The sequence below is a fragment of the Sus scrofa genome, chromosome 15 (assembly GCF_000003025.6).
Source record: "Sus scrofa isolate TJ Tabasco breed Duroc chromosome 15, Sscrofa11.1, whole genome shotgun sequence".
Classification (NCBI taxonomy): domain Eukaryota; kingdom Metazoa; phylum Chordata; class Mammalia; order Artiodactyla; family Suidae; genus Sus; species Sus scrofa.
The window spans coordinates 132,607,005-132,624,631 of record NC_010457.5 but is presented as its reverse complement, the minus strand read 5'-3'; the positions used below and the strand labels follow the sequence as shown (position 1 = coordinate 132,624,631).

Below are 17,627 nucleotides of genomic sequence, written 5' to 3'. Positions count from 1 at the left end.
ACAGCCACACTTATTTAACTCTTTAAACCAAAGGGAATTAACATGGAAACAAGTAAAAAAAAAAAAAAATCTGCAAACAGTAATGAAGGAACAGTACAGAAAACACAATCAACACAGTCCGTCCTTGCTAAACAAAGGGGATGAATCACACCCCGCTCCCCGCGCAAACATCCTGCAGACCTGACTTGCTCCGGTGCTGTTTTCTCCCACCGCTAAAGTTTGTTCTAAAGAAACCAAATTTCTGCTCTGTAAGAAGAACACTAATTTTAGTGAATTCACCCTGTGTTTTTTAGTCACAAAATTTTACATCAAAAGAAACAGTATCAGTCACTTTTCTCATACTGTTTGGAAGCACTTAACACTGTTCCAGTAGTTACTCCCCACCCACTGTACGTCGGTCACTGGGTAGCTAGATCAAGGGAAAGAAAGTGAAAAAACGAAACTCACATTTTAAAAGCACCTACTTGCCGGACACTACTTTAGGTGACTGTAGCTCGTTAATTTTTACCAAAAAACGGAACTCTTATTTATATATGAGGCCTCTGAATGTCAAAAGGGTCTAGAATGTGGACCCCAATCTAACTCAAAAAGCCCATGTTCCTTCCAGGCTGCCATGACTATAAACATAAATAAAACACAACTCTTGCCCTCACCAGCTTAGCTTGGGGAGGAATACATGCTTAGATTCCTTCAAACATACAGTTCCCTTGCCTAAAATATTTTCCTCTCTCCTGAATTTTCACTTGGCAAACTCTCCTTTTAAACTGGAATTTAAATGGCATCTGTTCTAAGAAACTGAACTAACTCCCTTAGGCAGAGCTGTCCCCTCCCCTCCTCTGAGCTCTGGCCTCTGTGTTCGAATCTCTGTTAAGGAACATATCAAACAGCACTACGGGTGCTCTGTTTACATACCTGATTTCAGACGGGCCTGCAAGTTAGTCGAGAACAGTCACAATGCGTTCACCTTTGCATCCTGGCCCTAGTCTAGTGCCAAGCACAAAGCGGCCAATCCAAAAACGCTGAGTAAAGGAGTGGACGGTGGCAATTCACCCAAAGAGCAGGGCCAGTTTAAACTCTGAGTGTACATAAAGGCCTCTCTGGAGAAGATGGCTCAGGACAGAGAATGGGAAGTGTCTACAACTAGAGGAGGAAAAAGAGAAATTTAACTATGAAAAGAACAAACCAGAAGGGAAGGGGTGTTGGGGGGGGACTGGGCTACAGAGCTAATAGGGCATAATTACAAAAAAAGAGACAGAAATCAATAATAGTCTTAAACCACTATAGAAAGCTTAAGGAAAATAAAAACTAAGAAAATGACCAATGAAAATGCATACGAGGTCAGTGACAGCCATGAAAAGAACATCGTTAGTAGAATAGTGGGTTAGAAGCCAAAGGGCAGAATCCAGGTCACTCTCGAGAAAGAGGGAGGGGGTCCAAAAAAATCTGGCTATAAGGAAAAAGGAAAAGAAGGAGGAGAGCATGAAAGAAAAATCTGCACAGAACAAGGATCTGTACAAGAGAAATTCAGCCCTGCCCCCGCCTTGAGAGTTCAAACTCATTCTTATACTCCTGTACCCAGAAGAAAACTGAAATCATGCCCGACGCAAAGTGCCCCAAAGAGAAAGAACACATATAGGAGAAGTAGCTAATAGTGAAGATTATTAAACCAATATTCAAAATATCAGTAAGGTCAAGAGATAGATGGAAGAATCCCCGCTGTGGCACAATGGGATTAGCGGCATCTCTGCAGCACCAGGACACAGGTTCGATTCTCAGCCTGGCACAGTGGTTAAAGGATCCAGCATTGCTGCAGCTACACATAAGCTGCAACTGAGGCTTAGATCTGATCCCTGGCCTGGAAACTCCATATGCTGTGGGGTGGCTAAAAAAGAAAAAGGGGAGTTCCCGTCATGGCGCAGTGGTTAACGAATCCGACTAGGAACCATGAGGTTGCAGGTTCGGTCCCTGCCCTTGCTCAGTGGGTTCAGGATCTGGCGTTGCCGTGAGCTGTGGTGTAGGTTGCAGACGCGGCTTGGATCCCGCGTTGCTGTGGGTCTGGTGTAGACCGGTGGCTACAGCTCCGATTCGACCCCTAGCCTGGGAACCTCCATATGCCACGGGAGCGGCCCAGGAAATAGCTAAAAAAAAAAAGACAAAGAAAAATGAAAAATGAAAAAGAGATAGATGGAAAACAAAAAGGTGAAAAGTAAAGAAATAAATGCAAGGTCTTTTATTAATTTAATTATTTAACTAAATGATGGCTAAGACCTCACAGTACACAAGTGTCACTGAATAATTCCTTTAAGTAATGACGCTAATCTACTTCCTACACTGTATTTCAATAATATACTATTTCAACAACAATAATGGTTAATAATAATAATCAAACTCCTTCAACAACAGCAACAAAATAGCATGGGTATATCTAACTCTTAGTTAAGTGCCCACAAAATTTTTTTTAAAAGGAACTTTTGATGCTCCAGAAGTAACTCACCAAACAACAAAGAGTCATCATTTCACTGTATGTGACAGTTAGGGGGCCATTTTGAAATGTCGCAAATAGTGACTCCATGTGAAACAGAACAGAAACAAGACAGTTGATGCACTGCGCACACAACGGACACCAGAAAACAAAGATCTTTTCAGGGGGAAAACTGTGTTTATACTCACAAGACTAATTCCTTTGGGGTCAGAAAAGTTTGGGGACAGTATATTTTAGTGATCTATATTACAAAAATATTGTAACAATTCTGATAGGTTTGTACCTAAGAGAACTGAACCCATATGGTTCATACGAAAACTTGCTTGTAAATGTACATAACACCCTTATTCATAACGGTCAAAAAGCAGAAACAACCCCAATGTCCATCAACTGATGAAAAGATAGACAAACCTTGTTCTATCTGTACAGTGGTATACGGTCAGCCACAAAAAAGGAATGAAGTATTGACACATGCTGCAACGTGGATAAACCTTGAAAATATGCTGAGTGAATGCACCCAAACCCAAAAGGGAAAAATACTGTACGACCTCATTTACCTGGAATGCCCAGAAGAGAGAAATCTATGCAGACGAGAGGACTGTGGTTGTCAGGTTCTAGGTAGAATAACTACTTAATGGGAACAGGGTTTCTTCTAGGAATTGAGAATGTTCTGGAATAAGACAGTGGTGATGGTTATATAACATTGCAAATATATTAAAACCACTGAACTGCATCCTTTTAAATGAGTAAAATGTTAATTTTATGTTATGTGAATTTTACCTTTAAAAATTAATCATTTTTGGTATAATCTAACCTTCTCTTACCAAAGTCAAGAAAATAACAGAATAAAAAGAGAATTCCAATTATAAATAATAAACTATTTTGATAATATGAGTGCCTTATTTATTTAAAAATAGTACATCCTTTTGATAAACTTCAAATAAAAACATTTAAACAGTTTGACTGCTTTTGTTTAAATTTGTTTCTTCTAGTTCTTTACCCTTTAAGCTATATTCTTCTTTTTCTTTCCAATCCCATCTGATGAAATAACATATGATATTACAAAAGCATAGGACAGAAAGAATAATAATGCTCAAGTTATTAGGAGCTGTTTCATACTCTGAATTATTTCAAAATACAAAATCCTGTACATTAAAATAATTTTTCAACATTCTCTAATTTACTTTTCAAAAAGACTTGTATAACATGCTGCAAACTACTAAAATCAGGTCTCAATTAAAGATTTGAGAAAAAAGAAAACCTGCATCATAAAAACCTGTTTTAACACAGTATAAGAGGTAAAATGCTTTAGGAAAAAAATGAATGAAACTGAAGGCTAATAAGGAATGACATGGTTGTTTGAACTTAATATAAAACGATCTCCTAAAATGGGGAAGAAAGAGGGTTATAGAAAACTTACTGGCATAAAAACAACTCAAGATATAGACTGAAATCTATCTTTTTTCAATAAACTAATTGGTGGGGGGGTTTTTCCAACCACAACTATAAGAATAATCTCTCTGTCCTTCATTTGCTAGACTAACCAGGGAAGTGGCTGGGGCGGGGCGGTAAGGGGGAGTCCAGAGTCTACTCTGCTAAAACAAGGAAATCATTACTTCAAACCTCAGCAGCCCCAACCAGTTACCCTGCACTCATGACTCTCCTCCAAGACCAGCTCTAAAAGTGTCATATATACATTCTTCCTTTCTCTATAGTGCAAAGCAATTTTTATTTTAAAAGAATAGAAGAGTTAAAGAATTCTTTAATCATCGCATGATGGTTTCTCAAAATTAAATGCTCATGCACCTGGGAATCTTGTTAAAATGCAGATTCGCATTCAGTGGATCTTGGGGTAGAGCCCAAGATTCTGCAATATTGCCAGTGTACAGACCACACTTTGAGTTGCAAGGAACCAGACTTCCCTAAAAGGAATACCCCACCCAGCACTAAGCATGGATTAAAGCGGACAGACAGAAGGCCCAAAGCAATATACTCAGGCTGCCAAGGCTCAACCTCTTCACTGTCAAAAGACAACCAGACCTTACCCCAGAGTAGCTGAGACTATGATGTTTAGAGACTGAAGATGCTCCACCATAGTGTGTTACAAACCTCACGTCACCAGCGGCTTCAGGAAAAGAAATGTGTACCAAGGACTCCAACAGTATCCAGCTCATGTTAATATTCACACAGCAGGATCTGGGTCTTCAAGTCCACAACTGGCACTGCCAGTCCCCAGTGAGAAGGAGCCCCAGACGAGGCTGACAAGGACTCCTTTCCCCCTCACAGCCTCCGTTCCAGCTAGTAAATAACATTTAGGATTTAGAGCGGACTAGGCTCTCCTTTCCATCAGGTCTCTCTTCCCTACTCTTCATGTGGTTAGAGCTTACTTTCCTATCAGACTTCATTTCTTCCAGAAAGCACACCTGAAATCCCTGTTGGGCACTCGAAGGCATCCCAGCTCTCTATCGCCGCCCCCACCACTCCACTCCAACCTGCTCTACTAGACTGACTTTCTCAAACCAGGTTCCTCAAATAAATTAAGCCCTTTGGAGTTCCCGTCGTGGCGCAGTGGTTAACGAATCCGACTAGGAACCATGAGGTTGCGGTTCGGTCCCTGGCCTCGCTCAGTGGGTTAACGATCCGGCGTTGCCGTGAGCTGTGGTGTAGGTTGCAGACACGGCTCAGATCCTGCGTTGCTGTGGCTCTGGTGTAGGCCGGTGGCTACAGCTCCGATTCAACCCTTAGCCTGGGAACCTCCATATGCCGCGGGAGCGGCCCAAGAAATAGCAGCAACAACAACAACAAAAAAGACAAAAGACAAAAGACAAAAAAAAAAAAAAAATTAAGCCCTTATACACTAAGGCATCCATTGCACATAATGAATAAACTTCTCTTACTTTGAATCGAGAATGGCACTGTTTATGTACCATCTTTGGGAGAACTGGAAAGTTATTCACATCGTTTTTCATGTACTGTAGTTTAAAGGCAGAACCAGATCCTGCCCAACTCATTCTGCATCATATTCCCAAGGTACAGCATGACGCCTGACTCATAGGAGGCACTCAACAAAGGTTCGACAGAGGAGCTGCAGGAGTGGACTAGCCCTCCCGTACCCTCGGCAGTCTGTATTTTAATCCTGGCTCAATCATGCCGTCTGTGTTCCAACCTGCGAGAATCTCCATGGTTCCCAACCATGAACTCACTTGCCCTTTGTAGCCTTACCCTCATCCCTTTGAACTGATCTTTGTCACTTGCCTCAAGCACTGACCTTTAGCTGACCTCCCGCTGTCCTCCTCTCCCACACCCTGTACCACTGACAATGCTTCCAGCAACACCAATGGGCCTAGTTTGGCACGTAACAAGGACGGAGTGGAGAAGGACTTATCTCCTCTCTGATCACTTCAGACACTGATACATTTGACCCACTGCTTAAGTGAATGGCAAAAAGGCCCGAAGCATAAGGTCAGAGCCGAGGGACACGGCATTAGAAACTGAATAAAACTGGAACAAGCAGTAATAAGGAAACGAAGTTAAGGTGGACAGTATGCTCCCCATTCAACTTACCCTGCTTCCAAAAAATATCACTTAGAACTTAATGGGCAGAATCAATTTCTAATCTGATAAAAAAAAAAAAAACAATCTGAAACTATGGTAAATCTGTATAGAATTTTTAATGGGTTGCAAGCTTAATGTTTGCATGTATTATTAAAAAAAAAAAAAACTCTAAGAAAAACAAAACACAGAATCCAGTCAAACTAATTTCCAAAGAGACTCTAACATTTTCTGATTCAAAATCAAAAGATTCAAGAACTACAAGCTTGAAATACTGAGATGGAGTCAAAATAGGAAAACTGTCTCCAGCATAGCTGTCACGCTGTTTATGGATGAGAACCAGGGGTCTGTGTCAAGGCTCAAACAGTTGCTTGATCAGGTGTGTAGGAGCAAAGTCTTTCATGAGGTCTAACCAGGCCTCTAGGATAGGGGTCAGCAAACTACCACTCACAGGCCAAGTCCAGCTGCTTTTGAAAGTATTTTATCAAACACAGCTACTTTTGTGCTTCAGGGGCAGAGCTGAAACGCTGTGACAGAGCCATGGCCCACAATGCCTCAAACATTTACTCTCTTCTCTTCTCTTTTACAGAAAAACGTTTGCCAGCTCCTGCCCTGGAAGGTGCCTGTGCTCCCTTAAACCACCAAAGGGACAGCTCCCTTCTCTTGGCCAACTGTCCCCAGCGCATGTGCTCCTCAAACCCGATCCATTTTCTCTGGAGCACGTCCCCGCTCTACGCTTGGCTCCATGCTTGGCATCATCAATTACTATGCATTCTCCTACCAGCCAGCTGCAGTTTCTTCTGGCATTAAATCTAGTTTATTCCCTGTACCCTGTTCTCAAATTCTAAATTCGGATCTGTGTTGTGATTTTACTAATCAAATCTTAAGTAATATGGAATATTTCAGAAATCTTTCATAAGAAGAGACTACGCATGCAAGAACCTCTATCTCAAGCTCTGACTCTAAGAAATCTGACTGAAGAGACTACGTTTAAGTCAAGTTTCTCTCATATCAAAAAACAACCGTAACCACACATGTATAACTGAATCACTTTGTTGTACAGCAGAAATTATCGCAACACTGTAAATCAACTATACTTCAATAAAACTTAAAAAGTGGAAAAAAAAAAAAGAAAGCAAAACAACCATATCTTTGCACCTCTTATTCTTGAATCACTACCCCTTCTCAGCTCCTTACACACTCTCCTCCACTCGCTGTGCTTTTGTTTCTGCCTCCTCTATCTTATTAAAGCTGCTCTGATCAGTGTCCTGATGGCTCTATATGGGCCAAATCTAACTTCTCATTAAAATTCCTCTCTGGGTCTATCAGCCACAGGGCACACTGATCCCTTCCTCCTCGGTCACATGCTCCCTTATCTTAGGGTCCCAGCCTAACATTCTCTCCTGGTTTTCCTCCTTCCTCTCTGGCCACCACGTCTCAATCTCCTTTACTGGCTCCTCTTCCTCTCCGGCCCATTAAGCGTTGGCGTTCTTCAGACTCCATCCTCAGTGGTCTTATTGCACCATACATCATCCCCAGGCTATTTATTCAAGGGCCACCGAGGTCACTCAAATCTCTACCTCTGGCCAAGATCTCACTCCTGAACTTCAAATCCTAACCTCCAACTGCCTCCTCGCCCTGTACACCTACACGTCCCCAGGCCTCACAAATTCGCCATGTCCAAACAAACCCATCATTTGTCCTTGCTCCCCTTCCTAGCTCAGCAAATGGTGCCACTGTCCCCTCAATTCCCTGAGCCTGTATATAGGAGTCATCCTAGCTTCTTCCACCTCCCTTGCCTGCTACATCCAATCACAACGTTCTCTTTCGTTAAACAGTCGTAATAAATTCATCTCCTTACAATCCACGTGGCCACTGTCACACATCATCTCTCACTAAAACACTCTTAAATAACCTTCTTATCAATCTCCCACCAATCTTAACCCTTTCCTTTAATCCTACACACGACGAACCAAAATGATACTCCACTATGCAAATCTGACTACATCACCCCTCCTCAAAATTCATCAACGGCTCCCTAATACTTACACGGTAACAGGAGAACTCCTTTATGCAGTATGAAGACATTTCATGATATGAATCTCCCCACCTGCCATGTACCAGCTTGGCCTCATCTCCTGCCACTTTATATCCCCATCTTGCATTTGAAGCTCCAAAATACTAAAATATCTATAGTGTTCCAAATCTACCATATTCTTCTCCCTCGTTGCCTAAATTCATGAGACTGTCATGTATATGCCTTAAATCATTAGTTCCTATCAAGCATGGAATGATACATATCTATTATAAATATTTAATAAAAATGAACATTTTAACAATAGTAGTAGCAAGCAACAATACCAAATATTACTATTAACGATAAATTCTTCATGGTTTATAAATATTACCAAATAAATGCTAGTACATTTCCTTAAAACATAACTTCTTTGCCTTTCATTTATAAAAATTATACCTTTAGCTTAATTTGAAGATTAACAAATTCACTTTGTATCCTGTATTCCCCTTTTTTTTTTTTTTTTTTTTTGCCACACTCACAGCATGTGGAAGTTCCCAGGCCAGTGATCAAACCCACGCCACAGCAGTAACCCAAGCTGCTGCAGTGACAATGCCAGATCCTTAATCTACTCCACCACCAGGGAACTCCACACACATTGTACTTTAAAAGCAAGAATTACCTAAGTAAGAGTGATCTTAAAGACCATCTAGATCATTTTCAGGTATTTCTGAATTGTTTTTTCATTAGTGGGGATGAATTTGTAGTAAATGATGTAGAAATTTTTGCCTGATCTCCCTAATGACCAGCGGCATACACTTTTTAGATGACTGGTCAGGAATGCAATGTACAATGAATCTAATTAATCCAGCGTGATAGTCCTTAGTGCAGGTCACCAGATATACCCCTACTTGCTACCCCCACTTTCAGGGACTTTGTAGAATCGCACTTCTTGGCCCTCTTGTGGTTGAGCAGGACCAGGTGACTTGATTTGGCCAATGAGTAGTAAGCAGAACTGATGGAGGCATTTCTGGACAAAGGCATTTTAAACGTGGCCCTCCAGGGTTCTATTTCCTTCTGCCACAGAAAAGAGGACCACTTTTTTTTTTTCTTTTTTTTTTTTTGTCTCTTTAGGGCCACACCCGCGGCATATGGAGGTTCCCAGGCTAGGGGTCCAATCGGAGCTATAGCCACCAGCCTGCGCCAGAGCCACAGCAACGTGGGATCCAAGCCACATCTGCAACCTACACCACAGCTCACAGCAACTCCGGATCCTTAACCCACTGAGCGAGGCCAGGGATCGAACCCACAACCTCATGGTTCCTAGTCGGATTTGTTAACCACTGAGCCACGACGGGCACTCCAAGAGGACGACTTCTGATGGCAGCTGTCCCATTCACCCTGGGCTCTGGGCTGATGATCATGCAAAGCAAAGCCCTAGATGACCTTGCTGGGCAAAGGGCATGAGCACAAAATAAACTATGTCATTCCACAGTATAGCCTTGCTTACCATACAACAATCCAGCAATTTAGAACCTCGTAGGAATGCATACTGAGACTTCAACATTTTATATCGTTTTACATCTGCTATGAGTAAGTGTTATCAGTGGTAAATTCGAAAGCTGGGAATAGTAAACTTGAGTCACTATATGATCTTGGCCAAACTATAACTCTCAGTCCTCATTTCAAAAAAGAGTAATAGCAATATATGACATTTCTTGAGCATTTATAACGTGCCGGTATGGCTGTAAGTACTTTATCTATATTAACTCATTCCTTATGATGAATGTGAATTTCACCAAACCATCTCCATGGAGTTAAGAAGGAATGCATTAGTTTTCTAGCAGATAATCCTGAAATATTAATTGGGAGTTTCCCAGCACAAATAAGCTACTCTATCCTTAAATGATACATTCCTTATTTCAGACACTTCAATTTGAATTACAGAGATCTGAAGGCATGTTTAAAGCAGGCAAGAACCTGAAGTATTTGATCCCAGAGCTGGCAATAATGAAGAAGAAAAGATGCTTGTTAAAAATAGGTTTGTGTATCTAACAATTTGGGGAAAATCTGATCATGGTGGTAGATATACCTTACCTACCATACGGCTATGGGTAGAGGCTCCCAAGACCCTGCCCTCCAAGATTAAGTGCCTTCCAAGTCTTTTTCGGGCCTGCCATGCAGGCCAAGAAACCAAACAGTTCTAAGAAATCCTAACTCCACTGGAATTGAGGACAATCCAAAATGATAGTGGTTATATAAGAGATTGGATTAAATATAATCTAGTATGATGGGTGCATATTTAAAGAAGAACTTGGAAGACAAAACTTTAAAACAATCACTTGAAGGAAAAGTTAGTTGTCAAAAGAAACAATTTACTGTACTAGACCAATTTCATGTGACCATAAGAAGGTTTGGAACAGCCATTGAAAATCGGGGATTAAATGTGCACTTTGATTTTTTTTTTTGTTTGTTTAATTTAGAACAAGAGTAGTTATTCCTATCAGCACTTCCTTTATTCTTTCAAACCCAAGTTATTTCTTTCTTTCTGTGCCAATCTCTTCTGAAATACCCATCTGTATTTCTATTATTTCCTTGCTGAAGCATTAGCATTCTGCATAAAAATAAGTTTTCTCAGTAACTGTACAACAGACATGTTAGAAAACATAGAGTAAGAGAATAATTGTCTCTGCTTTTCCACCCTTCTTTCTTTTTTTTCCAAACAGCTTCATCCGTGGTATATGGAAGTTCCTGGGCTAGGGGTCGAATCAGAGCTGCAGCTGCAGGCCTACCCCACAGCCACGGCAACGCAGGATCCAAGCCACATCTGTGACCACGATGCCTACAGCTTGTGGCAATGCAGGATCTTTAACCTGCTGAGCAAGGCCAGGGATCAAACCTGCATCCTCAGGGAGACTACACTGGGTCCTCCACCCCCGAGCCACAATGGGAACTCCCATCCTTCTTAACTGATGTAAAAACTTTGCTCTGTTACAAGTCAAATAATACTTTCCCAAGAGAAATTTAGACTCAGCTCCCAATGTGTTTGATTTATTCCCACTGTCTCCTGTCAGTACAATGCAGGTGATAAGTTTTCCAGTGGGTATCAATATATCAAATCCATTCTAGTCAGTCTTACTGTATCTTAAACATTCAGCCAAAAGAACGTAAAAGCTAAGTTTCAACATGAAGAAATTTCATTAAACTCCACCCCTGACTCTTCAGCTAGTTAATTCAGAGTTTCACTTAACTTAATTTTACTATGCTCTTATTAGTCTCCTTCACTCTGATTTTCTCTGGGCTACTCACTATGGCTGTATCAATTAAGCTGCTTACCCTAGTGCCCAATCAAGCAAAGAAATAATTTTTTTTTTTCCTTCTTTGGCCGCCCTGCGGTATATGAAGTTCCCAGACCATGGATTAGATCCAAGCTGCAGTTGCAACCTAAGCCCAAGCTGCAGCAATGCTGGATCCCTAACCCACTACGCTGGGCCGGGGCTCAAACCTATGACCTAACGCTCCCAAGATGCCCCCAATCCTGTTGTGCCACAATGGGAACTCCAGGAAAAAATATTTAAACAGCTTTGGCTTGTCTATGGGAGGCCTTAGCTCTAACCAACCTTCAAGAACCAAGACACCAGAGCTGAATTCTGGGCTCCCAAATCGCCTTTGTTACAGCCGAAAAAGGTCCAGAATTCCGGCTTTCAAGGCTGATCTTCTGCTTTGGCTCCTGCTCCCAGTACTGCTCTAGCCAATTCTCCTAGCTTAGGGATCAAATCTTATCCTTGATTCCCAGCCTAGTGGCTGCCTCTATGAGTCTGCTTATAATAAGGCAGTCCCACATCTCCGGAATTAGAACCCTATCCCAAAGCCCCAGAAGGACCCAGCACCTAGAAGACAACTGCATACCTACCTTCTGAATAACTTTCACATGCCCCATGAATTTGAGATTTGCTGCCAATAAGCCAGAATGGCTTCTGGGTCTGTTAACCCCTTTGGTTCTGACCCTTGGATTTGCCTGTGTAATTGAGTAATTGTGTGTAGCTCTCTGTTTCTGGTCCGCTATACACAGTAGATGCCCAACAGGGCACATTCCCAAAACCTGCCTCCATAATGCCCGGAGGAGCTACCACATCTCTCTAGCCCTAGGCTATAACCACTCAGTTCCCTCGAACTCTAATGGTTTCTAATGGTTTGTCTTTTAAGAACAACTCTAGGCCTTTGGTTGTTTCGACTGATAGACTCATCTTCTTTACCCATGACGGCAACTCAAAATCCTGCCTAAAACTGAAGCCTGTGTTAATATTTTCTGGGTTTCTGTTGACTTTTACGATACCTGACAATATCTACCTACAGATCAAGTATCTCTCTCCTTGGTATTTCCAGAATAACAAACAGCAATGAGATTATTAAGTGAGGAGATGTGAATCTGAATCCCAGCTCTGTCAACCCTAGTTAAATGTTCCCTAAATAAGAAACGTTTAAGTCAGTCTTCAGATTTCCCAGAGATAACAGCAGACTAAAGAACAGCATGAGGCACTAAACACAGTTCCTGGTACATAGTAGGCACTAAAAGTTAGCAATTGGCGGCAGCATCCACAGATTTTATATATGCTTATTTGTGATGTGCTGTACTAGAGAACTAAATAAGAGAAGTAAAATAATCGGATAAATTTATTATAGTTTTAAAAAGATGGTGGACAAGGTTGTTTATCATTATGGAAGATGAACCCGATGGGAACAAGGAAAGAAAGTAGAAGAGGCAGGGCTAAGATCAAACAAACAGCAATTAGAAGAGTTTATAGAGCAAAGAGCCGTATGCTGCGAGCTTCAGTAAAAGAGAGCCAACGACCTTAGCCTTCCTGAAGGAAGGGATGGTGATAGCAGTTGGTGATGAGCTTTTGCCAGTGTCTAACAGAGCTGGTCGAGGGGCTGAGCCCTTAGCCCATGGCAGGAAGAGAGAGCCTTACTTTAATTATGTCCCTCCCTGAAAGGGGAAATTTTCACAATCCTCTCCTGCCAAATCATTCTCAGCCCAAAATAAAACCAACACGCTCTCTTCCATTCCCATCCTTCAAACCATAGTTCAGATGTAACCTCCTCAATGAAACCCTCCCCAGTTCTCTCACGGCCTGGTGCTCCTGCAACAACGTGTAGCTCTCTAGCAGGCAAACCACACTATAATTGTTCCCATCCCTTCCCATCGACCCTCGGAGCACCTTAGGAGCAAAGCCTGTGACCTATTCGAGTCTGTACCTCCAGCATCTAGCACAGGGCAGGATGTGGAGAGGATGAGAAGCTGCCGGGGACCCTGCACTGTTCCAGGCAGAATCATCAAAATCAATGGCTTCTAACCATCTGGGGGACATGTCCCTCAACTCTGAAAATCCGAGAAAAGCCACAGACCCTCAGCCTAGAAAAACACATACATACTCTCTCACTTTAAAAAAACAAAAAACACACAAACAAACAAAAAACTGTAAGGAAAGAGCATTAAGCTAAATCAAGAGATGGATTCCACTCCCTGGTTCTGCCCAAAACTCTGAGTTCTCAAACAAGAACTTAATTTACCAAGTGGCAAAGTGAAGAAACTATCATTAGCCTCACCTACCCTTCATCCGATGTCTGTAATGACAAATACACACACACATTAAAGCACAAAAGAATTCTGAAATTAAAACTGTTATGTAAGAGTAAATTGTTTTTTATTATTACCTCCCAGCTTGATACTTTTACAGCCATCTATTTTGCCAAAAAACATGCTGTGAAATAAATTGACTATTTACTACTACAGCTAAAAGAACTGTTGTTTACATACCCAAGAGGGGTGAGCACAACAAGCATAAAGAAGCCGGGATGAATAATCCAATTAATTCACATTTGCTCACACCACTGACTACAGATTCCTTTGATAACAATATGCTTTTGTGCTAACAAACCTGTAACACAATTGGCCAGTATGTTTGAGATGTTTCTGTTCCACATGTCAGGGATTCTTGATGACAGCCTGAATATTCTCGTCTCTCTACTCGGAAGCTGTCGCCAACAACTGTCACAGGTGGGCTACAGCCAACAGAGCTCCCTCTTCCGAAGGCAAAGCTGTAAAATACCTACGCCAAGGAGGCCAGAGGGACAGACCTAACTGGACCGACTTTAATATCAAAAGCAACGGTCAGGCAGTCACTGCGAAGACTCGAGGAGTCCACAGAAACGGAACGAGGGGGGAACCTTGATTCAGCCTCTACAGCGCAATCTGCTGAAAGCTGAAGAGGGCCTGTGCCCGCACCAAGGCAGGGCCTCTGTCATCCCCCTGCCCTGCCTCTACCAGCACCTCAAAGGGCAGGGTCCTCCTTGCCAGTCTACGCCTGTCTCTGTAGCCACGCGATCCTCGCTCAACAGGATGCCACGAACAAGGAGAGTGTTCAGGGCCCCATCTCTCAGGGGGCTGCGTGTTAAGGTTCATGTTTCGTGCTCAACTCTCTTCCTGCCAAGCGCGTCTCAGCTCCTGGGTCCAGAGCGTCCAGCCCCAGGCTGCCTAGCTGCTGCCTTCTTCCCCTAACCCGCATACCACAGCCTTGTTACTCCAAGAGGGGATCCGGAACCAGGGGCACCAATGTGAACAGGGAACTTGTTAGAAATGCACACTTTGGGGTCCCACCTCAGACCTACTGAACAGAATGTGCCTTGTAGCACAACCCCCAGCAGAAGCCTTAGAGAGACGCACTGGCCTGTAGGACTGGCCTGCGTTCTAAGGGGGGATCCTCGCATCTGTCTTTCTCAGGCAGGAAACGGCCACCCTCCGCTTTGCTCTGCAAACCTCCGGCACGAATACCCTCTCCTCTCCAGATTCCTCAATAATCACTGCCTTTTCTCCCAAGAGCCATCTGCCCAGAAACCCCAGGGCTACCCATTCCCACACAGGACAGTGACCGCTATGATCCGCAAGCAGGTACCTGGTCACCTGCTGGTACCTCTGAAGGGCCTCAAAAGCCAAGAGAGCTGCAAAGCTCCTCCTTCCACGCTGACTTCCAAGCCTTAGGCTCTGGTACCACTTCTGAGGTCCCAGCCCACACCCAGCACCCAAGATTTAGGGACTCAGCCTCTTTTTTAACTGGCAAGACACCGTGGTCCTCTCTAGACCCCATAGTATTTCTCTCCACAAGACTGGCTGTTAAAGAGATTCAGACTGGACAACACAAAAGGATAAACAGGGATCTTTTGCATTTCAAGAAGTTTACTGCTGGAGTTCCCATAGTGGCACAGCAGAAACAAATCTGACTAATGTCCATGAGGACACAGGTTCAATCCCTGGATCCCTGGCCCCCGCTCAGCGGGTTAAGAATCCGGCGTTGCCATGAGCTGTGGTGTAGGTCGCAGATGCGGCTCGGATCCCGCGTTGCTGTGGCTCTGGCGTAGGCCGGTGGCTACAGGTCCAATTCGACCCCTAGCCTGGGAACCTCCATATGCCGCGGGAGCGGCCCAAGAAATAGCAAAAAGACAAAAAAAAAAAAAAAAAAAAAGGTATTATGAAAAGGTCATCAAGCAAGGTAGATGGGAAAACGCCTCCCTAGCGTCGAGCAGGTTATAGGGACCATGCGAGCCTGAGTTTGCTGATCCCCATTTCCCTTGGACCTCTGCCCCCACCACACCCTCAGGATGCCGCAGCCTTTTCTCTAAACCAGGCACCGGTGAAATCTAACCATCATGGCTCCCTCCCCAGGACATCGGGGAAGCAGGCCCCTCTGATCTACTGAGCTCTAAAGAGTTCCTCTTGCCGGCCCCTAAGTGGCGGCTTGTATCCAGCTGGCTTCTCAAGCCACGGCTCCAGGTGATCTCAGCCGTCTCCCATATGTTGATAACTCCCAAATTTACATCCCTAGCTTCAATCTCTTCTTGGAGCTCCAGACTCATTTGCCCAAATATCGTCCTATGTTTCTTCATTTTCAGTATGTTTTATAGCTTTAATTGAGGCAAAACTGGCATACAATAAACTACATATATTTAAGGTACACAAGGAGTTCTGTGGCCTAGCAGATAAATGATTTGGCATTGTCGCTGCAGCAGCTCAGGGCACTGTTGTGGTGTGGGTTCAATCCCCGGCCCAGGAACTTCCACATGGCCTAGGCATGGCCTAAATAAATGAAAGTAAAGTACACAAACTGACTGGTCTTGACACACACGACTATGAAACCATCCCAACGAGATAACGGCCATGTCCAGCACCCCCACGTTTCCTCCGGGCTTTTTAGAAACACATCTCTCCTACTCCCACCCCAGCCAGGCAACCAGTGGTCTGCCTTTGTCATTATAAAGTAGTCTGCATTTTCTAGAGTCTTATATAATAGAGTCATACAGAGTGGATTCCTTTTTGTCTGGCTTCTTTCACCCATCATAATTATTTTGAGATTCACCCATGTTATTGCATGTGTCAATAGTTTCTTGACTTTTTTTTTTCCTGCGGAGTTGTATTCCATTGAATGGAGACACCAAAACTATTTTACATGTTGATGGACATTTGGGTGGTTTCCAGTTTGGGACTATAACCCAAAAAGCTGCTATAAACTTTCACACATCAATCTTTATGTGAACAATAGGCCTTAAATTCTCTAAGGAAAATATCCAGGAATGGAATGGCAAGGTCATATTTTTGATATATGCTTAATTTTTAGGAAACCGCCAAACTGCTTTCCAAAGTGACTGTTTATCTTATATGCCCAACAGCAAGCAGCACATGAGAGTTCCAACACTTGTTATGGTCAGTGTTTTTTTTGTGTGTGTGTTCGTTTGTTTGTTTTTTGCTTTTTAGGGCTGCACCCGCAGCATATGGAGGTTCCCAGGCTAGGGGTCAAATCAGAGCTCCCAGCCTACGCCACAGCAACATGGGATCTGAGACGTGTCTGCGACCTACACCACAGCTCACAGCAATGCCAGATCCTTAACCTACTAATCGAGGCCAGGGAAAGAACCTGCAACCTCATGGTTCCTAGTCGGATTCGTCTCCGCCACGCCATGATGGGCACTCCTATGGTCAGTCTTTTCAATTTTAGACATTCTAGTGATTTTTTAGCAGTGTCTTGTGCTCTTAATTTGCATTCCATAATGATCCATAATGACTAATTATGCTGAGCATATTTGCATACACTTGTCATCCCTATATATCATTTAGTAAAGTATCTTTTTAAATCTTTAATACAGTTTTTAACTCGGTTCTTTGTTTGTGAGTTTAGATTCTAGATAAAATTTTTTGGTCAGGTAAATGTTTTGCACGTATTTTTTCCTAGTCTGTTTCTTTCATCTTATAACTGTCCACTGAGAAGCAAAAGTTTATAATTCTGTCCTTCAGCCTTGCTAAAATCGCTTACTAGTTCTAGGAGCTTTTCTTTTAAATTCTTTACAATTTTATACATAGAAAATCACATAGTCTGGGAATAAAGACAGTTTTACTTCATCCTTTCCAATCTAAATTTAAGGATAATTTTAATTAATGCTGTGACATTAAGTGCAGAGGTTTTTTTTAAATATCTCTATGATTAAAAAAAAAAAAAAAAAAAACCATGCTGCACTCAATGTCACAGCATT

General features: G+C 42.7%; 1 protein-coding gene and 1 long non-coding RNA gene across 7 annotated transcripts in view; both read right to left on the bottom strand.

Annotated features, from left to right (window-relative positions):
• The window catches only part of DIS3L2 (DIS3 like 3'-5' exoribonuclease 2), a 362,160-nt gene that overhangs the window by 278,312 nt on the left and 66,221 nt on the right, over nt 1-17,627 (bottom strand).
• LOC110257024 lies at nt 296-5,149 on the bottom strand. Its single transcript, XR_002339179.1, has 2 exons — nt 3,040-5,149; nt 296-1,140 (listed from the first exon to the last, which is right to left on the bottom strand). It is a non-coding gene; the product is annotated as an uncharacterized LOC110257024 (long non-coding RNA).